The sequence below is a fragment of the Eumetopias jubatus genome, unplaced genomic scaffold, assembly GCF_037043125.1.
Source record: "Eumetopias jubatus isolate StellerSeaLion01/CBP00866 unplaced genomic scaffold, mEumJub1_p1.0 scaffold_11, whole genome shotgun sequence".
In the NCBI taxonomy this organism is placed as follows: domain Eukaryota; kingdom Metazoa; phylum Chordata; class Mammalia; order Carnivora; family Otariidae; genus Eumetopias; species Eumetopias jubatus.
In genome coordinates, this window is record NW_028274817.1 from 6,393,222 (window position 1) to 6,418,867 (window position 25,646).

General features: G+C 42.8%; 1 pseudogene; it reads left to right on the top strand.

Moving 5' to 3' along the window:
* Window positions 1-937: 937 nt before the first annotated feature.
* LOC114199027 (glyceraldehyde-3-phosphate dehydrogenase-like) lies at window positions 938-1,933 on the top strand (annotated as a pseudogene).
* The last annotated feature ends 23,713 nt before the right edge of the window (window positions 1,934-25,646 follow it).

Sequence of the window (25,646 nt, forward strand, 5' to 3'; positions counted from 1 at the left end):
AAGGACAGGTGCTCTGGGGCAGAATGGAAGGTGATTGACAGTGGAGGCAGCCACAGGTTGGGGAAATGAAAACTTAATCGAGTCTGAAACCAGAATTTGTAGTGTTTGCCTCTACCTGGTCCTGTAGACTCGGCTAAGTCCCTTTCGTCCCCCAAAGAGGCCTAGCTTTCTTGTCCTTCCTTCCCCCCCCCGTTTTTTTTTTTTTTTTTTTTTGTATAAAGAACAGTCTGAATGATAGATCCAAGTGAGGTCTCAGCTTCCTACTTTGGACTACTGGATAGAAGCTAAGGGCAACTGTGCCTTGTTTTTCAAAGCGCGATTCAGGGACCAGCAGCATTGGTGTCACTTAGGAGCTGCTTAGAAAGTTTCAGGGGCGCCCGGGCAGCTCAGTCAGTTGGGCGTCTGATGCTTGGTTTCCACTCAGGTCATGATCTCAGGGTCCTAGGATGGGGACCCATGTCAGGCTTCGTGCTCAGTGTGGAGGCTGCTGGAGATTCTCTCTCTCCCCCTCTCCCTCTGCTCCTCCCCCTTCTCTCTTCCTCTCTCTCTCTCTCTCTCAAATAAATAAAATCTTAAAAAAAAAAGAAATAAAGTTTAAGGCCCCCAGACTACTAAATCAGAACCTGCTTTGCAACCAGATCACTGCATGAGTCCTGATAGCTTGAGAAGTGCCACATCAGAGCCTTGCAGCTCCGTTTGTGAACTCTGCTGCCCAGACCCACTGAAGTCCTGAGGGCCTGGAACCAGTAGCCCTGTGGTCTGCTCCAGCCCTCACTTCTGCCTTCTCAAAAATGAAAAGCACTGCTGACAAGGAACTGGGGGTTGTGGCTGTAAGTTCAGTTTACTTCAAGAAGCTGCAGGCAAGGCTCTCTGCTCCTCCCTGTTTGACAGACAGCCACATCCTCTGGTGCAGTCCCAGCCACGTCCCTGAGACAGGATGGTGAAGGTCAGAGTACATGGATCTGTCAGTACTGGGCACCTGGTCACCAGGGCTGCTTTTAACTCTGGCAAAGTGGATATTGTCGCCATCAGTGACCCCTTTATTGACCTCAACTACATGGTCTACATGTTCCAGTATGACTCCACCCTTAGCAAATTCAATGGCACAGTCAAGGCTGAGAACGGGAAATGGAAAGCCCATCTCCATCTTCCAGAAGTGAGATCCTGCCAACATCAAATGGGGTGAGGCTGGTGCTGAGTATGTTCTGGAGTCCACTACGGTCTTCACCACCATGGAGAAGTCTGGGGCTCACTTGAAGGGTGGGGTCAAGGGGGTCGTTATCTCTGCCCCTTCTGCTGATGCCCCCATGTTTGTGATGGGTGTGAACCATGAGAAGTATGCCAATTCCCTCGAGATTGTCAGCAATGCCTCCTGCACTACCAACTGTTTGGCTGCTCTCCAAGGTCATCCATGACAACTTCAGCATCATGGAGGGACTCATGACCACAGTCCATGACATCACTGCCACCTAGAATACCATGGATGGCCCTTCTGGGAAGCTGTGGCATGATGGCTGAGGGGCTGCCCAGAACATCATCCAGGGACCTACTGGCGGAGACAAGATTATAAGCAAGGTCATCCCTGAGCTGAAGGGAAGCTCACTGGCATGGCCTTCTCTCTCCCTACCCACAACTTGTCAGTCATGGATCTGACCTGCCACTGGGAGAAACCTGCCAAATGCAATGATATCGATGATATCGAAAAGGTGGTGAGGCATGCATCAGAGGGCCCCCCTCAAGTGCATCCTGGGCTACACTGAGGAACAGGTTGTGTCCCGTGACTTTAAAAGTGACAGTCACTCTCACCTTCGGTGCTGGGGCTGGCATTGCCCTCAATGACCACTTTGTCAAGCTCATTTTCTGGTATGACAATGAATTTGGCTATAGTAACCAGGTGGTGGACCTTGTGGTCCACATGGCCTCCAAGGAATAAGAGTCCCCTGGAGCCCTAGCCCCAGTGAGAGCAAAAGGAAGAGAGAGGACCTCAGCTGCTGGGGAGTCCTTGCCCCAGCTGATCATCCCCCAACTCACTGAGAATCTCCCAACCTCTACACAGTTTCCATCCCAGACCCCCTAAAGAAGGGGAGGGGCTTGGGGAGCCCTACCTTGTCATGTACCACCAATAAAGTATACTGTACCCAGCCAAAAAAAGAGAGAGAGAGAGAGAAGGTATAGGCAAGCTGATCCTACAATTCACATGGAAATGCAAAGGACCCAGGGTCACCAAAAAAGAGCAAAGTTGGAAGACTCAAACTTCCCAATTTCAAAACTTGCCACGAAACTATAGTAATCAAGAAGATCATCCTATGGGGAAGGAAATAGTCTTTTCAAGAAACAAACTGAGGGTTCTAGAGGGGAGGGGGGTGGGGGATGGGTTAACCTGGTGATGGGTATTAAAGAGGGCACGTTCTGCATGGAGCACTGGGTGTTATACGCAAACAATAAATCATGGAACACTGCATCAAAAACTAATGATGTAATGTATGGTGATTAACATCACATAATAAAATAAAATAAAATAAAAATCACATAAAAGAAAAAAAAGAAATGACACAGGAACAATTAGATATCCATATGCAAGAGAATGGATTTGGTCCCCTACCTCACACGATAATCAAAAATTAATTAAAGATAGACCAAGAACTGGGGCACCTGCCTGGCTCAGTGGGTAGAGATGCAACTCTTGATCTCAGGGTCATGAGTTCAAGCCCCACGTTGGTCTTAGAGCCTACTTGATTAAAAAAAAAAGGATCAAAAACGTAAATGTAAGAGCTAAAATTATAAAACTCTTAGACATAAACATAGGGGTAAATCTGAATGACTTTGGATTTGGCAATGGTTTCCTGAATTTGACACCAAAATCACAGACAACAAAAGAAAAATTAGATACATTAGATTTGATAAAATTAAAAACTTTTGTGCACTGAAGGGATGCCTAGGTGACTCTATCGGTTTAGTGTCTTGCCTTCGGCTCAGGTCATGACCCCAGGGTCCTGGGATCGAGTCCCGCATCGGGCTCCTTGCTCAGTGGGGAGCCTGCTTCTCCCTCTGCTTATGCTCTCTCTCTCTCAAATAAATAAATAAAATCTTAAAAAATAAAAATAAATAAAAACTTTTGTGCATTGAAGAACACTAGCAAGAGAGTGAAAAGACAACCCACAAATGGGAGAAATATTTGCAACTCATATATGTGATAGGAGGTTAATAGCCAGAATATATAAAAAACTCCTATAACTAGGGGCACCTGGGTGGCTCAGTTGGTTAATCAACTGCCTTCAGCTCAGATCATGATCCTGGAGTCCCAGGATCGAGTCCCGCATCAGGCTCCCTGCTAGGCAGGGAGCCTGCTTCTCCCTCCGATCCTCCTCCTTCTCATGCTCTCTGTCTCTCATTCTTTCTCTCTCAAATAAATAAATAAAATCTAAAAACAAAACAACAACAAAAAAACTCCTATAACTCATCAACAAAAAGGTAAACAACCCAATTAGAACTTGGGCAAAGGATCTGAGTGGACATTGCTCCGAAGAAGGTATGGAAATGGCCAATAAGCCAAAGAAAACACCTACCAGGACAGTTAATAAAAAAAAGAAACTGGAAAATAACAAGTACTGGCAAAGATGAGGAGAAACTGGAACCCTCATACATTGCTGGTGAGAATGTAAAATGGTGCAGCCCATGTGGAAAATAGTTTGGCAGCTCAATCAAAATGTTAGACATACAATTATGATATGACCCAGCAAAGAAACTCCCAGATATATACCCAAGATAACAGAAAATATATTTTCATGCAAAAACACGTTCACAAATGTTCATAGCAGCATTATCCATGATAGCCAACAAAAATGAAAACACCACAGATGTCCATCAATGGATGAAAGGATAAACAAAAATGGTGGATCTACAGAATGGAATATTATTCAGCCATAATAAGGAGTGAACTACTGATACATGCTGCAGCATAGATGAACCTTGAAAACATTATGCTAAGTGAAATAAGTCAGAAACAAAAGGATAATATTAATTCCATTTGTATGAAATATCCAGAAAAGCAAATCCATACAGACAGAAAGCTTAAGAATGGTTGCCAGGTAATAGAGAAAGTAGAGACGGGGGATTAAGAATTGGGATTGAGGGGCACGTGGGCGGCTCAGTCGGTGAAGTGTCTGCCTTCGGCTCAGGTCATGATCCCGGGGTCCCGGGATCCAGCCCCACACTGGGCTCCCTGCTCAGCAGGGAGTCTGCTTCTCCCTCTGCCCCTCACCCCACTCGTGCTCTCTCTCTCACTCTCTCTCTCTCAGATAATTAAATAAAATCTTTTTAAAAAGAATAAGGATTGACTGCTAATTGGTACAGGTTTTCTTGGGGCGGTGGGGTTGTAGGAAGTTCTAGAATTAGACAGTAGTGATGGTTATATGACGTAGGAAATATACTGAACACCACTGACTTGGACACTTCAAAATGGGAAATTTAATGGTATGTGAACTATACCTCAATAATAATAAATATATATAAAAAAATAAGCTACAGGGGCATCTGGGTGGCTCAGGCAGTCAGGCAACCAACTGTTGATTTCGGCTCAGGTCGTGGTCTCAGTGTTGTGGGATCAAGCCCCAAGTCAGACTCCACACTGGGCGTGGAGCCTCCTTATGATTCTCTCTCTCCCTCTCCATCTGACCCCCCACCCTCTCTCTCTAGTAAAAAAACAAACAAACAAACAAAAAACAAAAAAGAATGGGGCACCTGGGTGGCTCAGTCGGTTAAGCATCCAACCCTTGGTGTCAGCTCAGGTCATGATCTCATGGTCATGAGGTCAAGTCCCACCTGTGGCTCCATGCTCAGCATGGAGTCTGCTTAAGATTCTCTCTCTCCCTCTGCCTCCCCACCCCCGCTCTCTCTCTCTCTAAAATAAATAAATAAATAAATATTTTTAAAAAGCTACAGAGTCCATTTCCAGATTCTGGTCCTTTGACCTTAGGTATCAAGAGGTCAAGATAAAACCTCCCCTCACTACACACTGAGGGAGGAGGTAGATACCATTTAATTAATTTAGGAGAAATGAAATTAAATCACAACATGAAGTGAGGTGATGAAATGTCTCCCCACTCAGAGGGAATATATCAACTGTAAAATTGAAACTTTTTCTTCTTTAGGGGTAGAAGTGAATAGCAAATACTGCTTCTCTTAATTAAAGTGTCAGCTGGTTTCTTCCTTAGGAAAGGAGTTCAATCATCTAGTTGTTGCGTTTCCAAGCTAGGTGAAAAAAATTTCTTTTTCTCTCCCCACTGAATGAACTGTTTTTAAACTTCTGTTGGTGATGAATTATTTCATGGTCCTCTGCAAAAATCCTAAAAGCTGGTGGTGTCAAGGAAATGTGCTCTGGGGCACTCTCAGTCAGATGTTCTGCCAAAGAACCTGTAATGGTGGAGGGAGGGGTTTTCTTTTCCTTTGTGGCCAATATGGTAAGTCTCAGCTTTTTTGAAAAGCATTTTATGATATTTCAGGTGAGGATGAGACTTCTCTCTTCCTGGCACACTTATACTCCTCTTTGCCTAGATAACTGCTTCTCATCTTATGTCTCAGCTTAGATATCAGCTCCTTTAGGCAGCCACCCCGAACACCTACAACAGGCAAGGAGCTTGGAGGATGTGTCTGATATTTCAGATTACATTTTCTATTTTTTGCATAAGAAATTACTTCACATTTAGCAGCTTAAAGCAATACATGTTTATCACCTCACAGTTTCCATGGGTCAGCAGTCTGAACTACATCTTTTGCTCAGGGGCTCATAGGGCTGCGGTTATGTGTGTCCACTAGGCGGTATGCTAATCTGGAGCTTGGGGTTCTCTTCCAAACTCATTTAGGTTGTTAGCAGAATTTACTTCCTTGCTGGAGTAGGACAGAGGACCTTGGCTCCTAGTGGTTTCCCCCCTCTGTAGGCAGTTTATAACCTGCTGGTTGGTTTCTTCGAGGGTAGAAGAGAACATCTCTGCTCTTTGGAGACTCTGACTTTAAGGAAGGCCTAGCTCCTTTTTGAAAGGGCTCACCTGATTAGGTCAGGCCCACCAAGTATATTCTCCCTTTTGAGTGACTTATTATCAACAGATTAGGGACCTTACTTACATCTGAAAAATCCTTTCATCTTTGTCATATAATCACAAGAGTGATGTCACATCATTTTCACAGGCCCTGCCCACACTCAAGGGGAGAAAATGACAGAGCGAGTGCATATCAGGAGCAGGAACTTGGGGACCGTTTTGCAATTCAGCATATTACAGACCCCTGAATTTTACTTTAAGGGACCACACTTCCCCCCTCAGTTCAGCTTTGGGTGGGGCTTACCCCAATCCCCACCATACCCTAACTGATTTTGTAGAAAATTCAATAATGAGATGTTCTTTGTCCAATATTAGGCAGATCATGTATTATTTTATTCTCTGTAATTATTTGTTTTTATGTTTACAACCTTGCACCATACCAGAATATAAGTACCATGAAAGCGGGGACCTTATAGATCTTGTTCTATTTTCCGTCCTCTGAACCTAGATGACTCTTTGATATATATTAGGGGATAATTGTATACAAATATACATATGTGTGCATGTATTTGGTATGCATTAGGAAACATTTGCTAAATGGGCTTTCTCCATTTTCATAATAGAAAGTAGCTTGAAATTAGCCATAGAATTGTCCTTGAATTATACAGCTAGCAAATGTCTTTGAAGCTGAGAAAATCTCTTCCAAACAAGGAATAATAGTAACCACTTCTGTAACAATATGTACCAGGCAGTGGTGTCACTTAATCTTCAAAACTACGCTCAGGTGTATTTAGTGGGGGAGGTGAGGAGGATTAAGAAATGATATTGATTTATTGCACATCTCACAGTTCCACGCAGAGGTCTCCACCACGTGGCTCTGCAAGCCTCTTGGACCTCAGAATTTGCACTTGCCTCTGAGGGAAGAGAAAATGTTACATGACATCTCACGAGGAGCCAGCTCATTCTCTTTAAGCCCTGCAGTGCAAGAGAACGGGTACACTCTGTTCTTTACTTTTGAAACAAAACAAGCCCTCCTAGAGCCTGAAAATGAAGGAGGGTGTGGGGCTCCATCCGGAAGTGGTTCTCATCCCTCCACATTTCATTGGTGGAGACTCAGCCACGTGACCGGATCTGAGCTCTGAAGTGGGCTGGGATATTTCGTGCGTAGAACTGAGAAGGAAAAAGTCGATCGACCGTTGGTCCTCCTGACGAGATCCCTGTTTCTCTTGAGGAGACTGTTGATCTTCCTGATGGGACCGTTGGTCTTGGGGAACTCTAGCAGTCCTGGCTACGTTCGGGGAGAAGTTTGTTCTGGGTAAGTAAAAAAAAAACTTTTATTTTCTTCATAAGCCCGCTATGCTGTTTTATGAGCGAATGCCGTTCCTTTGTTTTTACATTTTTTCTGACATTATTTCTGTCAAAATAGAGCTAGCTAGCTCCACAGCCCTCTCGAACTCAGCACCTGATTTCCGTAGAAACTACGATGATTCTGTTTTCCATAGACTCTACTCCCCTGTCCTTCCACCTCAAAAATTAAGCTCTTCGAGGACACGGGTTTTGTTTTTAGAAGGGTGAACCATGTAATTTCTAAATTTCAAAGAGTTTGAGTTTGTATTGTGGAATATTAGCTTAAACAAAAGTTCAAAATAGCGAAAATAGAGAGTTTGAAAGTAACAGAAAGGAATTATTCGCCAATATTTGGGCAAGGTCTGAAAACAGGTATTTTTTTTTAATATTTTATTTATTTATTTGAGAGAGAGAATGAGATAGCGAGAGCATGAGGCGGGGGAGGGTCAGAGGGAGAAGCGGACTCCCTGCTGAGCGGGGAGCCCGTTGCGGAACTCGATCCCGGGACTCCGGGATCATGACCTGAGCCGAAGGCAGTCGCTTAACCAACTGAGCCACCCAGGCAGGCCCCGTAAAAACAGGTATTTTAACAACGTATGTAACATTGTAAGGAAGAATAAAACATAGGGAAGATTCAAGCAGACTGAACCATATGGAGATAAATTAAAAACTGAAAATCTTGAGATATTTTTCTGTCTTTAATATCACAGATACTAATTTTAATGGAGGGAATGCCTTGCTATAGAGGTGATTGCTTTTATATTTTAAGATTTTATTTATTTATTTGAGAGACAGAGATAGCGAGAGAGAGCACAAGTGGGGAGGAGAGAGAGAAGCAGGCTCCCCGCTGAGCAAAGAGCCTTATCGATCCCAGAACCCTGAGATCATGACCCCAGCGAAGACAGATGCTTGACCGACTGAGCCACCCAGGCACCCCTGTTTTTTTTATTTTTAAACTTTTTCTTTGGAAATGATTTCAAACTATAACTTTTACCCAGATTTCAATTTTGTATTTTACATTTTACTTAATTGTCAATGTTCATCGTCTACTCTAAATCTTTCTGAACCACTTGAGAGGCAGTTGTACGTTTCATGGCCCCTTTCTGCTAAATATAAAGTGTTTATTTCCTAAAAATAGGGATATTCATAAAGAGATTATATCTAGGGGCGCCTGGGTGGCTCAGTGCTTAAGCATCTGCCTTCGGCTTAGATCATGATCTCAGCGTCCTGGGATCCAGCCCCATGTCTGGCTCCTGGCTCAGTGGGGAGTCTGCTTCTCCCTCTGCCCCTGGCCCTGCTTGTGCTCTCTCGCTCTCTCTCTCTTTCTCAAATAAATAAAATCTTTAAAAAAAATTATAAAAAAAAGAGATTATATCTGCAGAGTACCTGCTACTGAAGAGAAAGAAACTACAGCATCTTACACTTGTTGTTGTAAGCTTCACTGTATTGTATGGTAATTGTTTATCTTTATTTTCCTTTTGTTTTTTTAACACAAATTTTTTTTAAATTTTTATTTAAGTAATCTTTACACCCCACATGGGGCTTGAACCCACAACCCTGGGTTCCACGAACTGAGCCAGCCAGGTGGTGTCCCTCTTTCTTTTCAACTTCAGCTAGACTAAATAATCTTGAGGGCAAGGAACATAGCTGATTATTTCTCAATCCCTATGCCTGGCATATTGCAAGTGCCTGTGATTTTGTTGTTATTGTTCTTACTGTATTGGCTAATGGTGGAAGGATTGCAAATATCAAGGGTTTTTTTTGCATGACAAATAGGAATACTTTTCGTTTTTGTTAGTAATTTGTAGTTTAACTGCTTCATGATCAGAGAGGGTTGTTTGTAATACTTCTCCTTTGTGAAATTTATTGATGTTTTCTTGCAACTTAATCTGTGATCAGTTTTTGTGAATATGCCATGCACAATTGAAAAGTCATGTTCTGTATGATCGGAGTTTAGAGCTTTACATATATTCATAAGTTCTACCTTGTTGCTTTTGCTGTTTAGGTGTTCTTTTTTCCTACTTATTTTTTTGTCCACTTGATCTGACTCATAGTGAGCGGAATATTCTTACTGTGTTTTCTGTCTCTTGCAACTTCTATAGTTTTTACTTCATTAAGGATGTTGGTATTATTATTTGGTAATGAATATTCTTTTTTAATTATTAATTTTTTTTAGAGAGAGAGGGAGAGGGAGGGGCAGAGAGAGAGGGAGAAAGAAAGAGAGAGAGAATCTTAAGCAGGCTCCATGCTCATTGTGGAGCCGGACACCAGGCTCGATCTCAGGACTCTGAGACCATGACCTGAGCTGAAATCAAGAGTCGGACGCTTAACCATCTGTGCCACCCAGGCGCTCCCAGTAATAAATATTCTTAAATGTATCATTTTGCATAGTGGCCTTTAATATAAAAATTGTCCTTCTTTTGCTTTGAGACTTGAATTTTACTTTGGTAATACCAGGATATCTGCTCTCTGTTTTTTTGTTTTGTTTTGTTTTGTTTTGTTTTTAGAGATTTTATTTATTTATTTGACAGACAGACAGTGAGAGAGGGAACACAAGCAGGGGGAGAGGGAGAAGCAGGCCTCCTGCCAGCAGGACCCTGGGATCATGACCTGGGCCGAAGGCAGGCGCTTAACAACTGAGCCACCCAGGCGCCCCTCTTTTTCTGTTTCTATTTTTCTATTTCCATTATTCCGGTTTCCATTTGTCTGGTATAGCTTTGTCCCGTCCTTTATATTTTAGCCTTTTTGAATCACTGTTTGAGGTGTGTCTCTTATATACAAGAGAGTTGGCTTTTGCTGTGTGTGTGAAATTGAAAATTGTTTTCTTTTACTAATCAAGGAAAGCCCATTGCCATTTAATTTTTTGAAATACATGTCTATTTTATATTCTGTCACAATCTTTTATGATCATGTGTATTTTATTTGCAATGTTCCTTTATAAGATGTGTATCCTTTGCTCTTTAATTTAACACACATATTTTAGGTATTTAGGAGAGTTTGCATTTTTGTTCTAGTGGTTACCTTGGTATTTGTACTTACTTTTTTTCAAAAAAGATTTTTTTTTAAGTAATCTCTACACCCAAAATGGGGCTTGAACTCAAGACCCTGAGATCAAGAGTTACATGCTCTTCTGACTGAGCCAGCCAGGCACTCCAGTACTTATACCTTTTAAAATACACAGTCTCTTGTTTTCTTGTTTAGGGTCTGGTTTATCATTTTTTGGTTAGTATCATAACGCCCACCTGTTCCTTATTCTGGTTTGCTCTTTCACTTTCCCTTATCCCGTTTATTGGTTGCATTGCTTTCACTTTGTCAAAACATGACGTTTCTACACGAGTCTTTCACTTTCTTCATCCCAAATTTGTTCTGTTCTTTATATCTATACCAGCCATCCATGCTTCCATCCACTTACTTATCTATGTACCAAAATGCTCTACCGTCAGTCATTTTGCCGAAGTTGTGCAGGTATCTCTTGGTTGGAAGAAGCTTATCTTCCAGTACAGGAGTTGGCAAACTTTTTTTCTAGGAGGCCAGATAATGAATATATTAGGCTTTGCACATCATATGGTCTCTGCCACATTACTCAGCTCTGCTGTTGTAGCCTGAAAGCTACTGTAGACAGTAAACAACTGAGTGAAGCTGTATTTCCATAAAACTCTATCTGTAAACACTGAAATTTGACTTGCTTATAATTTTCACAGGCTGTGAATTATTGGTATTCTCTTGATTTTCTTTTAGCCATTTAAAAATGCAGAAACCATTTTTAGCTCCATCCCAATACAAAATGGGAGAGGTTGGATGTGGTCCATGAGCATAATTTGCCAACATTTGTTCTAGTAGATTCCTCAAAAAGGGCTCATGGGTACAGAATTCCCTAAGTTTTTATATGTTGAAAACTGTGTGTGTGTGTGTGTGTGTTCATAGCCTTGATACTTGAAGGCAGCTTTGTTGGATATAAAATCCTTGGTTCATTTTTCCTTTCAATGAATATTTATAAATGCTCTTCCATTTTTGCCTTGCTTATATATTGGGGTTTTTAATTTTGTTTTTATTATATTGTTTTTGAATGTCTGATACCAGTCCAATTTTTTCACCTTTATATGGTATTGGATCTTTTTACCTGGAGGCCTTTAAGATTTTATCTTTTTTTTATTTTTTTAAAGATTTTATTTATTTATTTGAGAGAGAGGGAATGAGAGATAGAGAGCACGAGAGGGAAGAGGGTCAGAGGGAGAAGCAGACTCCCCGCTGAGCAGGAAGCACGACGCGGGACTCGATCCCGGGGCTCCAGGATCATGACCCGAGCCGAAGGCAGTTGCTCAACCAACTGAGCCACCCAGGTGCCCTATCTTTTTTTCTCTTTAAAGATTTACTTTATTTATTTGACAGAGAGAGACTCAGCGAGAGAGGGAACACAAGCAGGGGGAGTGGGAGAGGGAGAAGCAGGCTTCCTGCCGAGCAGGGAGCCCGATGCGGGGCTCGATCCCAGGACCCTGGGATCACGACCTGAGCCGAAGGCAGACGCCTACTGACTGAACCACCCAGGCACCCCAAGATTTTTATCTTTATCTTTGAAATCTAATAGATGAAAGACTGTATTTTGGAGTTGATTGTGCATTTTCTCTTTTTTTTTAATATTTCACTTAATTATTTCAGAGAGAGCATGAGAGAGAGTGTACAGGTGGGGAGGAAGGGGGAGAGAGGCAAAGGGAGAGGGCCACGCAGACTCCCCACTGCGCAGGGAGCCCAATGTGGGGCTTGATCATAGGACCCTGAGATCATGACCTGAGCCAAAGGCAGATGCTCAACCAACTGAGCCACCCAGGTGCCCCGATTGTGCATTTTCAGTGGATATGTAGACATAGGTTTTTTTCTGTTTCTGGAAAATTTTTTTGGATTATAATTTATTCTGTTGATCATCGTTTCACTGGGACTGCAACGATGTCATTCCTTCTTGGCTTGACTTCTAGTTCCATTATCTTCTCTGCCCTGTTTTACTTTCCTATCACATTTTCATTCTGTTGTTTGTTTTCCTGCCCCTTAATATTCTTCAGTGCCCCTTATTAAATTTTACTAAGGTCTGTTCTCACTTGGGCACCTCGTAATTTATTCTTCATTTATAAAATAACTTTGTTCTTCCATTTTTTTTCCTGAGTTCAATCAGCTCTTTTCATTTCTTCCTGTATTTTGTCCATTTCTGTTTTTACCTTTTGAATTTCTGATTCAAGGTATTTTTTTAAATGTCACCACCTGCTCATTTGTGTCTGTTTAATTCCACCTGGAATATTATTTTGCATTAATATATTTTTTAAGGGGTGCCTGGGTGGTTCAGTGGTTAAGCATCTGCCTTTGGCTCAGGTCATGATCCCGCTGGGGTCTCAGCAAGGAGCCTGCTTCTCCCTCTGCCTGCTGCTCCCCCTGCTTATGCTCTCTTATTTGAGAGAGAGAGAGAGAGAGAGAGAGAGAGAGAGCATGAGCAGTGGAAGGGGCAGAGGGAGAGGGAGAAGCAGGCTTCCCGCTGAGCACAGAGTCCGACACGGGGCTCGATCCCAGGACCCCGAGATCATGACCTGATCCGAAGGCAGATACTTAACCACTGAGCCACCCAGGTGCCCCCAAATTTTTTTGCTTCATGATTGCTTTTGTGGGGTTCGGGCTATCTCAGTTGATATATATTCATTTAATTTTAAAGTTTTTTGCAAAATTCTGTATGGACCAGCTTATCATCTTCTCGTTCCTTTTTGTGGTGGTGTGCAGTTTACAAGATTTCTAATTTAATGACACACTCTTCTGTCAGTATAGCAAAGTCCAGATACTTTAGTAGATTTGTTTCGGTTGGTGCAGGGAGGTTGTGTTTTCTGTGATTTTATGGGTCTCTTGTCTTGCATGACCCTAAATTTTTCTCTTTTGCTTCTTTGCCACTTCACAAACCAATTGCCAATAGGTGCTTTCCCCTTGCTTTTATTTTTTCTCTCTCTTAGAAGCTGTGGGTTTTGGAGAGTGCTCCTTCAGATTGCATGTACTTAAAGTCCTCTCCCTATCATCTATGTTCAGATCCTTTTTTTTTTTTTCAGTAATTTTCAGACTGAGGATGGATTTATGCTTTGTCCCTGTTTTTGGGATCCATCTTAGGCCCAGTTGCTATTTCCTGTCTTTTCCCTTTAATTGGTTTTTGTGTAGGTTTTTTTCCTTCTTGTCCTTTTTTGTTGTTGTTTTTGGAGGAAACATTGGGAGATGGAGGCCTAGGTGGCCTTGGTTGTCTTTGGCTGCCTTAGAAGCTCCTAAAAATGGCTACATTTTGAAAGGAAGGCTTCTTTTATGTTATGGGAGAGGAAACACTGTGAAAACACAATTTGTATTTTTGCAAAGACCACCCCTAACATGCTGCCAACGTCAAAGAGACCTTAATTATTTCAATTTATGGTAAGTCACACCACTATATCTGAGAAACCTTGAGAAACCCACAATAGATATGTGATGACTTCATGGAATCTTTTAAAACTCAAGCTATTTGTCTACATTTGCCTCAGTCTTTTGGATACTGCCAGAAACTTTACTTTAGGGTTATGACAGTATGAGTAATCCATGCTGTTGAGTCATGTTCAATTAATGTAATTATAAAAGTTAGACTGAGTGTTTTTTTCCCTAAACTCCTGGTAATGTCAAGTGATAAACAACTCACCCAAAGTGTCAATCATTTGAGAAAAGTTTCTCCAATCAATTTAGTCCTACTGGGAACATTATAGATAAAAAATGCCTATAATTGGGGCACCTGGGTAGCTCAGGCGGTTCAGCACTGGACTCTGGACTCTTTTTATTTTTTTTTTTAAGATTTTATTTATTTATTTGACAGAGAGACCACGAGAGCAGGAACATAAGCAGGGGGAGTAGGAGAGGGAGAAGCAGGCTTCCTGCTGAGCAAGGAGCCCAATGTGGGGCTCGATCCCAGGACCCTGGGATCATGACCTGAGCTGAAGGCAGTTGCTTAACGACTGAGCCACCCAGATGCCCCTCAGTGTTGGACTCTTGATCTCAGCTCAGGGTCCTGAGTTCAAGCCCTGAGTTGGGCTCCACACTGGGCTTGGGGCCTGCTTAAAATAAATGCCTGTACTCTATTTGGGTGGAATGGAATATTATTAATTAAGATGTTTGCTATTCTAGGTAGTAAGTAACATGTTACTATTATCAACTACCAAGCCAAATAAATAATAATTCCCTAGTGATTGCGGCTCTAATGGTTCAGTGATGGTGTTTATTACATGAGCTGCTTAAACTCTTGTAGCTCACTGGGAGCAGATTAACCCCTCCCCAAATCACCTGGATTAGAAATTCCAAGAAAGCAGTACAGTTAAGGTACAATCTGTAATTTACATTCTATTATATTTTATTTATTTTTAAAGATTCTATTTATTTATTTGACAGAGGGAGACAAAGTGAGAGAAGGAACTCTGGCAGGGGGAGCGGGAGAGGGAGAAGCAGGCTTCCCGCTGAGCAGCGAGCCCAATGCGGGGCTCGACCCCAGAACCCCGGGACCATGACCCGAGCCGAAGGCAGACGCTTAACGACTGAGCCACCCAGGTGCCCCACATTCTATTATACTCAGGAATATCCTGAGCTACGTTTTACAAAAAAGTAAGACATAGCTGACAATTGCATGTCTTTGAAAGTTCTATATCTGATATATCCCTAAAATAGGAATAAAGCAATTAAGTCAAGATTCACTCATGCACAAATTACTTACTAAGAATTTGCCCTTTGGGAAGTTGCATTAACTCTTTCTTGCCTAATTGATTTATGCAACCCTTATCTTTCAAATCTTATTCAACCTAGGCAAATTTATAACACCTTCAACTTCCAGAAACTTGATCTCCACTATACTTGATTTATGCATAAGCAATCCCACACCCTAAATGTCATTATCACTTAGAAATGTTCCATCTTCAGGTGCTCAGACTGAAATACAAACCTTTTGCTTTTTCAGAGCTCCTGCGATCTCACTTGTACTGAATATGCACAAGGCCTTGGACTCCCAGCAGTAGCCCGTCCCTTTGCCATTGTCTCAGACCACCACTTAGTTCAGATTTCATTTGCCACCTAAAGCAGCTTGGACCCCTGAATTGGCTATTTCAGCCATGTCCCTGCTGCTGTTCCAAGATCCCTTGCCTCTTTGACCTGTAACCTTATTATATTTTATTTTTAATTTTTTTGAGTAAGCTCGATGCCCAGCATGGGGCTTGACCTCCCAACCCCCGAGATCAAGAGTTGCATGCTCTACCGACTGAGCCAGCCAGGCACACCTTGATCTGTCATTTTAGCTGTGCCATTTTCCCCTGTGGTTAGCCCCAGAGAGACTGATCCCGGCACACAGACCCCCTCAACTGGCTTCACCACTACCTCCAGTGCCCAACATCAGCTGAGATCTCTTTTGTGTCTTTGTGTACCCCCTCTCTTGTTCTAGCACACTTTCTCTTCCACAACCGAACTCGTTGCGAGCCTCCTTACCTACTTCTACACTCTCCTATCTCACTAGTCTTGTGTTGTACTTCTCCTTCAATCAGAGTGTGCTGTTTACCGATTCTGTGACAGCCCCTCTGCTTTCCCAGTCTCAGGCTTTCTCTCTTGCTGGTCCCTCAGCTGGCATTCATTACCCTTATCATCTCTGCAAAAGGCTATAAATCCTTCCAGGTCCAGCTGAAATGCTCCCTTTATGAAGCCCAGACAGGACTCCTCACTCAAAAAACTTTACATTTCTCTAACACATTGTTTATACTTCTCATAGGGTATTTCTGTTCTTGGGCCTTACAGCTGATAACTGCATTTGCCATAGGTACATTATCTTCGACACCGCTCTGAGCCCTTTGAGGGCAGGGATGATCATCTGGTTTTTCTTTGTATTCCTAGCACCTAATTTAAGGCAGGACATATGGTAGATATTTATGAGTAAAGAGGAAGAATAGCAAATCATGATCGTATTAAAAGCTAGTGCATTAGTCCAGCTAACAAATGATGGTGACTTGGACAAGGGGAATAGTGGCGGGTATCTACAATGTTCTGATAATTCTAAAATAGGTCTTTGTATTGATGAGCACAGAGCTTGCAGCAACATTAAAGAAAAATACTATTTAACATGACTTACAGGGGTGCCTGGCTGGCTCAGTTGGAAGAGCATGTGACTCTTGATCTCAGGGTTGTGAGTTCAAGCCCCACATTGGGTGTGGAGATTACACACACACACACACACACACACACACACACACACACACACACACACACACACACACCATGATCTACAAAACTCCACATGTTCTAAATCATTTATATCCCATCTTTTATCATGCTTTCTCTTGTTACTGTTCCTTATAGCTATATAGGCTTGTTTCATTCATCCATCCATTCATTCATTATTTATTTAGCACCTATTCTGTCTCAAGCATTTTAAGTATTGGGGCTATACTTGTCAAATAGGACATAAAAAGCCCTACCTCTGATGTCGGCTTCCATTTTAGTTGAGGGAGACACAAATTAGAACAGTGATATATTAAGTAAATCAATCAATCAATAATTTCTAAGTGCTGTGAAGAAAACGAAGCAGTGGCATGTGCTAGAAAGTGTTGGCGTGGAAGGCAGGCTTTGTGTTAGATAATTTTGCACAACTGTAGGCTCAATATTCTGAACGCATTTAAGGCAGGCTAGGCTAAGCTATGGTGTTCATAGGTTGAATGCCTTAAGTGCATTTTTGACTTAACCATATTTCAGAATAACGTGGAACCCAGACGGAACCCCGTCAGAAATCGAGGAAGATCTGTGGTCATTTTTTTTTTTTTTTTTGAGGAGAGAGAGAGAGAAGGAGGAGGTACAGAGGGAGAGAGAGAGAGAGAGAATCTTAAGCGGGCTCCATGCCCAGTGTGGCTGGAGGCTTAACGTGGGACTCGATCTCACAACCCTGAAATCATGACCTGAGCTGAGATCAGGAGTCAGATGCTTAACCAGCTGAGCCATCCACACGTCCCTGTAGTCATCTTTTGAAGAACTCCCTTCACATTGATCTGTACCCTTCCTATAGCTCTTTATACTTTTTAAAAATTATTTTTAAAATACTATTTGTTGGCTAATTGAATTTTTGTATGACCACCACTGTCCGTATCCTTCCAAAGAAGTAATCACTGTTACAAGTTTAATGTTAATTGTTCTAGAACATCTCCTATGTGGTGAAATACTCAGAAAATGTGGTATTTTGTGTGCATGATTTTCACAAGAAAGGTATTATATTCTCCATATGTTCTGGAACTTGTTTTCTCACTCGGCATGTCTGGGTGGGGTATATACATATGCACCCATTCCTTTACTGGTGAACTTTTCAGTTATTGGCAATTTTTAGCTTATACACTGATGCTGAACATTTCTTTTGTGCAGGTGTGCTAGAATTTCTCTAGGTCAGAAGTTGACGGGTGCCTTATTCTTACTGTATATTATAATGGCTTGGGGACTGGTTTACCTCTTTATACTAGACTGTAAGCTGCTTGGTAATAGCCATCTTTGTATACCCAGGGCCTAACACAGAGCCTGGGACAAGTACCTGCTAGACTGAGATGAATGGAAGGAAAGTCCTAGAATCACATATATTCACACCATTCCCTCTGCTAGCTTTCTTTTGTAAGCCTTCCCAGTATGCACACGGACCTGCTGACAGCCTTGAGCCAGGCCAGAACCTGGGAGCCCCCTTCTGTGCTCTCCCACCAGTCTCGCTTCCTTTTATCCCCCTTTATCTTCCTTTCTTCCTTATCCCCCCTCTTCCTTTTTGCTTCCTCCTGTACCTAGATCCTTAGCTCTTTCTACCGACCTCTGCCTTCTCCACTTGCTTTTCTCCTGGGTTGGGAGTTGCTGAAACCGATCGGGTGAACCTGAATCAAAATATCCGTGTGTTTTGACAGATCTGCCTTTAGAAATCTGCCTGATATCACAACGATGCATGTGGTCCTATTTTTGTATTGCCCTAATATTTCAAGATAGAGTTGGATAATTTCCATCACATATACCAAGTTGCCCCCCCGTTATGCTCACACTCTATGAAGATCATTCCATTTATTGCCTCCATCATAGGGACACGAGTCATAAAAATGAGACAGATGACTAGGGAACAATATATTCACAACGATAATAACACTAATTCCACTCCAGAGACGAACAATCCCAAGAAAGAATTTTTCCTTCCCAAATAGGTTTTTTATAGTCTAGGGAGTTTAGCTGTGTGAATAGTAAGGAAAAGAGGCAACTAGAATTACAGAGTTGTGTTTTCTATCCCCGTTCTCTATCAGCTTTGCTAACCTGCACTCACCTGGTGCCCTAGAGCAGGAGTAGGCAAACTCTGGCCCAGAGGCCAAATCTACCCCACTGGCCGGTTTTGTTAAGTAAGATTTTATTGGAAGACCAACCGCCCATTGGTTTATGGTATTATCTATGGCTGCTTTCTTGATACAATGGCAGGGGTGAGTTGGTGGAACAGAGATGGCCTTATGGCTCACAAAGCCTAAATGATTTACTTTCGGGGCTTTTACACATGCAGTTTGCTGACCCCTGCCCTATAGAAAGATGATTCAGTCACTGCTCCAACAAGGCATGGTTGAGCAGACTCTCTTCTGTCGTCATTGAGCCCGGCAGCTGTTCATCCAGCTAGAGCCCTCCTTTCCTTCCCCTCTCTCCTGCCTCCCCCATCTCCTGCTAATCCTTCATCCATATCACACTTCCAGAATCATCTCAGGAAAATACTGGGTGTTGTTGGTTCCTTTGGGCCAGAACTCTGTGTAATTCCCAAGACCCTCTGTTATCACACCTTTATTCAAACTGACCGCCTCTGATTCCTCAACACAGCCTCCTTGTTCAGGTAGGTTCAGTCGGAACGTGCACTCCTCACAGGCAGCAAGGCGTGCCTCTGTGTATCTGCCCAAGCTGCTTTCTTTCCTGGAATGTCCTCCTTACTCTCTAGATGGCATAACGAAATCTTACCTATTCCCTAAGCTCCAACTCCAGAGCCCGACTTCTCTGTGACACTTCTTCGCAACCCAGCCTACACAGATGGGTCAGTTCTAAGGACCGTTCTTCCATTCTTGCAACATATGGCTTGTGGTAGCCTTAGAGATGCCAATCAGTAGTTTTTGTTGGTAGGGGGCTGCGCCTGGCTGGCTGAGTTGGTGGAGCATGTGGCTCTTGATCTCAGGGTCATGAATTTAATCCTCGCATTGGGCATAGAGATTACTTAAAAATACAGTTTTTGTTGGTAGAGACTTCTGTTCTTTATATCCATGTGGGCTCCCCCCATCCCAGGCTGAGGGGCCTGGAGGCTTTTCTTTCTCAACGGGTCCACACGGTGGGGGCGGGTCCAGCACAGGGCCGTGGAGGGGGGCACCTCCCTCTGCTCCCGCCTCTTCGCCTCTTCTTCTGCTGGAGCAGCCCCCGCTCCTGCTCAGACGCCTTCTTGCGCCTCCCGCAGTCCCCATGCTCATAGTCACCCCAGTCGTGCTACTCGTGCTCCTGGGCCAGGAAGTTGGGGGAGCTGGCACGCGTGCGCTTGAGCAGCCCGATGAACTAGTGGGTGCAGGCCTCTCACCTTTGGAGCACCAGCTGCGCACCATTCATCTGCGCATCATTCATCTGCGGCTGCGTGGCCACCCTCTCGTGCTCCTCGTGCCCCAGGAAGCTGTGGGGGCGGGGGGCGGGCGGAGGCGGGGGGGGGGGGAGAACGTGGGCATCCGCAGGGGGTCGCCCCCCGCCATGGATTGCGCAGGGGGCATGGGGCCAGATGCACCCTCCCATGGCTGCAAGTCAGCCCAGGTTCCTGCAGCAGCCCACTCTGTGTGTTCTAACTTGATACAAAATTTAAGGTCCTATCTTCTCTGCTATCCCTGCTCTAAACAAATGGAAGAGAAGTGTCTATTTTCACTTGGAGATATTTCAGTGACAATAACTAGGTAGTATTTTTCTAGAAAAGCAGAACGCATTGTGAGAAGAAAAGTTTTTCTTGTCAGCCTAGCAACTTCCTCCTCCTTCTATAAAAATTCATTTCTGCAGTCCATACACAAGTCAGAATTGCTAAGAAGAAAAATGCCGCTTTAATGAGAAGGAAATCGAATGAGCCACGAACATTAACATTTTCAGAATTAGATGGATAGTAAAGAACATCAATCCAATTGAGTACATTTTTAGGAAATCATGATTTCCTAGGTCTAAATATGACCAGAATATCTTGAAAAACAAATTGGTACATAAATGTGCTGTCAGGAAGATTCTATTTTCTCCTCACTTCCACAGCACTGCTTCTTAAGCCCAAGTTGAATATTTCACTATGGCAACATGAAGTAAATTACTCAGCCTCAGATTGAAATGGGAAAATTCTAACATATATATGGTACAATAAACAAAGACATCACTGTGAGTGCTCAAGAGCAAGGTCTTTTGTTGACTGTTGTTTCTGGTTCCTGTGGAGAAGTTCTCTCTCAGCTGAAGGCTGCTCCCACCTTGCTACAAGCCACCTGTTCACTGACCTTTCTTTGGTTTCACTGTGTCCTACGTGTTACATACTAAAAATTTATTTGTTATGTATCTGAAATGCAAATTTAACTGAGGATCCTGCATTTATTCTGGCACCCCTACCCTAAACTGTTCACTGGCCAGGTTCCTGTTGCTGGGGGTGGGTAGGAGCGATGTGCACACCTCCTCCCCTCCAGCCGGGCACCAGGAAGACCTGCTAGAGGCTAGACGCTTCCCCCTCAACGTCATCGCCCTTGCTCAGTCACGTCCATACTATGCACTTGATCCCACTCAACCATGAGTCCCTCTCCAGGCGTAATGCTACTGCCTAGGTTTAGCTTCATCAACTTCTGCCTGCCATCTCTGTCACAGCGGTCTTTACTCTTCCCTGGTTCCTTTACACTCATCTCCATCCATGCCCTGCCCACCTCTACAACATTTCCCTCACCGTACGCCCCACTCCTCCTTTGCATGTTACTTTCCAGCCATGCTTGTTGTTTGAACATGCCATCTTATTTCTCATCCCTGCCTTAATTCAGTGACCTAGAATAAATGGCCCCTATGCCCACTGGAAGCTACACCCCCACTCTGCTCCACCTGCTGAGCACTTACCTTTTAAGAATCAACTTGAAGATCTCCACTACTAAAAGCTCTTTCTTAATACTGTGAGCTCTCTCAGCTAATGGGATGAGGCTTCAACACACATCTTCTTGCATACAGTGAACCTTTCTAAGAACACAGGGAGTGGGTTAGTGTTAATTTGTCAGGGGAAACCGCAGTGGTAGATGGTTTTATAGAGCGCGTGCTGTTTTGTCCATGTCACAAAGTCATGGCTGCAGAGTGCCTTTTTACCGGGGCTTGGTTCAGGAGCCAGGAAATGAGCTTAGGGTCCAAGGGCTAGGCTAATTCAGCAGGAGGGATGAGAGGGGAGATTGGGGGAAAAATCTTTCTCATTCATATTTATTTTGCTTTTGGTCACATCTTGTTTTGTATTAATTAATTAAATAATTAATTAATTATGGCTTTTTTTTTTGAAACTGGGAGCCTAAACCATTTGAGGGAAGCTGAAAAATCATGAAAAATTGAGATAGACACCCAACCTTGTGTTAATAAAATAACTGCCAGTGTGGATAGTATAAAAGAGAAAACCGTCATTTTTTTTTTTAGTGTGTATGGTTACAAAATTCTATAGACTGTTATATAAGGAAGAAGTAGGCCAATTTACAGAGGTCAAAGGAAAGTCACCCCTAAGATTTCAAAAGCAGCTGCTTTTAGTTGGAAACGTGGCTTACTTTAAAAAACAACCCTTGGAAAAACCTGCAGCTTTTTTGTATGTCTGTTACTAAGCACCGTTAAATGTTGGTTTCCCCAGACAACCTTTTAAGAATTAGGTCATAAGTGTTTGCTCTCTTCCCCTAATAAGGCTTTTGGGTAACATCTAAAGCTGTGGTTCTCAACCTTGGTTGCAACGTTAAAATCACAAAGGGGAGCATTGATAAAATATTGTTACCTGGGTCCCACCACTAGAGATTCTAATTTAATCCATCTGGGGTGAGGCCCCAGGCTTTGGCATTTTTTTCAAAACCCCCCAGGCAATTCTTTTGTGCAGCCAGGTGGAGAAGCACTGATCTATTTCAATAATTGACCTCTCTTACTGAGGCTTCACCTTTTACTTTATAAAAAGCGTACTTGATAAAGTGTACCCATTCCAAGAACAAGCAGAGCTGGGCGCAAGGCTGCAGGTCGGTTGGATTAGTTACAGGTGCAAGTTTCTCCTGTGGCTGCTCCTGTTCAGTCAGGTCTGCAGGCAGCCAGAGTCTGTAGGCCGTGGCCCTGATAGCTGAAAGTCATGTCACACACATGTAAAACGTACTGTGGATACATCTTCAGTCTCATCAGGAGAATTCATAGAGAACGGTCCACTTGTAAGCTTTGACCTCATACATGTTGCTAAAAAGTGTTGGCTCTTTTTAGTCCTGAGAAGGATGCTGTTAGGAACAGACAGACTTGGAACTCAACCAGGTTGCTTTTATTCAGAAGGCGGTATCTTTCCAAAGGATGAATGGATTCCAAAGTCTTAAATAACCACACTTATATGTATCCTGTTTTGAGCCACAACTATAGAATTTACAGTTCCCATTAATTGCCACAAGTAAATAATTTCCATGTTTACATCTTTCCCTTTACCTTATGTGTAAATGGTGCTATGAACGAGTTGGAGTGAATGTTTCTCTCAGCCTATCATTTGGCATTAAACAGTGACGGTCTGAAACAGGAATCTGCTCTCTTGGGATTTTACACCAGTAACTGAAAGCCCCAGGTCATCTTGCCTAGGAAGGCAGTGGAAAAAATGTCTCCATCTTTAGTGAAAATTATGAAGGAATTATGGGAGTTACTATTGACATGAAACATCGTATGGAGGAGGTAGTATGTTTTATGATTTATAAATTGACCTATAAACAGCAGTAGAAATAACCGTCTAGCAGCAGACATAAAACTGATAAGATAAATAAAAGCAGCAGAACATCTGAAACATGGGAGCTTCTTCTTATAGCTGTAGGAGATGATTGCTTTCATTATTGTCCCAATTCCTACCTATTCGTTCTATAGTTTAGTGGGTCCAGGCCCCACATCCTATCATGTTGTCCTGAAGATATGCTTCCTTAGAGTGGGAAACAGTGAGTATGCATTCAGTGTGCTCCATTCCTTACTTGTGAGGCTCCAGATAAACAATATAAATTTCCCACCAAAATGATATACTGTGGGCGTCCCTCTCAATTCTGAAGTGCTCATCTGTTCCTGTGATGACTCCTTCATTGCCATGGGTGTGTATACGAAACTCAGGTGTTGAGAGCCTGGTTCCATCAGGAATTCACTGTTCCCACCCCTCCTCTTGGTCAGTGGGCTTACCTCTGTGGACATCAAGTCAGGGCTTCTTCCTCCGCTGAAATGGATTTGTTGTAGAAAGCTACTGTGGAGTAGGGAGGGAACATTTGGAAGACTGGGAAGACTTCTTTGGGGGACTCCTTAGTTTAACATGACCCCAGTAGTCATTTGAAATTCTTGTATGGCCAGTAATGAGAGAGAGAGAGAGAGAGAGAGAGAGATGGAGGATCCTTTCACATCACAAAATAGGACAGGGTTTTTGCATGCAAATATGTTTTGATTGCAGAGAAGAAATACTGCTAAGGTCAACCAGCATAATCTATGACTAGGGGGTCTCTGATGGTTGGGGCAGAACTGAGGGACTGGGGTGGAAGCCTGCCCCTCATTTTTAGCATGGTTAGCATATTTGGAAGGGCAGTACTTGACACTACAAGCACAGGGAAATTAGGATTTATCAGCTTCTCTTGTCAGCCACTGAGAGAATGTTGACCTTGGTGTTTGGTTGATTAAGTGTGTTAATAAAATTCTGTGTTTGCAGTTCTTACAAGATATGTGCTGAGGGTAAAATCACCCTCTGGGGTAGTGGAATGGGTACTCCCAAATATCACACCTACTAAGCAGAGCAGGATACTCTTTGAATTTTTAATCTGGTCCTTTTGAGCCAGAACCAGAAATGGGAATTTCTGATGGAGTGATTGTTGCTGTTTGCATGTAATTTCTTGAAAATGATCTGACGTTAAAACACCACCCATACACACCCACAAAACAGTCACAGATTTATGTGTTCTTCCAGTGTGTGCCCATGGGATTACTACTGGATTTATCCGGGATCTGTGGATTCTTCCTTCAAGAGATCTTGTGTCATCTTTTCTCCCTTTCATGCTGTGTGCTACTCCAATAGCCTTTTTAAACATTTTCGCTGAAACATAATTTGTATGTAACTATAACTTTATCAGACAAGTGGTTGGGACTGGTTATGGAAAAAGGATCAACGATGAATTTTTTAAACATGACATTGCTTGGTTCCTTTTGGATAAAAGTTAAAAACATGCATCTCCTGAGCTTGCTGAAATTTCGACATAATATCTCCTCTTCCATGTCCATAAGCATACTTCAGTGAGACTTGTTTCTGTGTTGCTTTTTTATATTTGCAGATTTTCAAACTTGTGGTAAAATAGATGTAACATTTGCCATCTTAACCATTTCCAAGTGTGTGGCTCAGTGGCATTAAGTACATCTACATCGTTGTGCAACCATCACCATCAGCCATCTCTAGAACTTTTGTCATCTTGCAAAACTGACGCTCTGTACCCAGTAAACACGAATTGCCTTTTCCTCCCTCCCCCTAGCCCCTGGAAACCAACTGCGATCCTACTTTCTGTCTCAATGAATTGGACTCCTGTGGGTACCTTATGTAAGTGGAATCATACAGTATTTATCCTTTTGCGACTAGCTTATTTCACTGAGCATAATGTCCTCAAGGTTCCTTCATGTTGTAGCATGGTTCAGAATTTCCTTCCTTTTTAAGGTTGAGTAATAATCCATTGTATGTATATACCCCATTTTCTTTATTCCTTCATCAGTCAGCGGACATTGGGGTTGCTTCCACCTTTTGGCTGTCGTGAACAATGCTGTTATGAATGTGGGTGTACAAAGATCTGTTCAAGTTCCTGCTTTCAATTCTTACGGACATATACTGTGAATTAGAATTGCTGAATCGTATGGTGATTCCATATTTAATGGTTTGAGGAACCACCATACTGTTTTCCGTGGTGGTCGTGCCATTTTTCCTTCCCATTAGGAGTGCACAAGGGCTCTGATTTCTACACATCCTCACCAGCACCTGTTATTTAT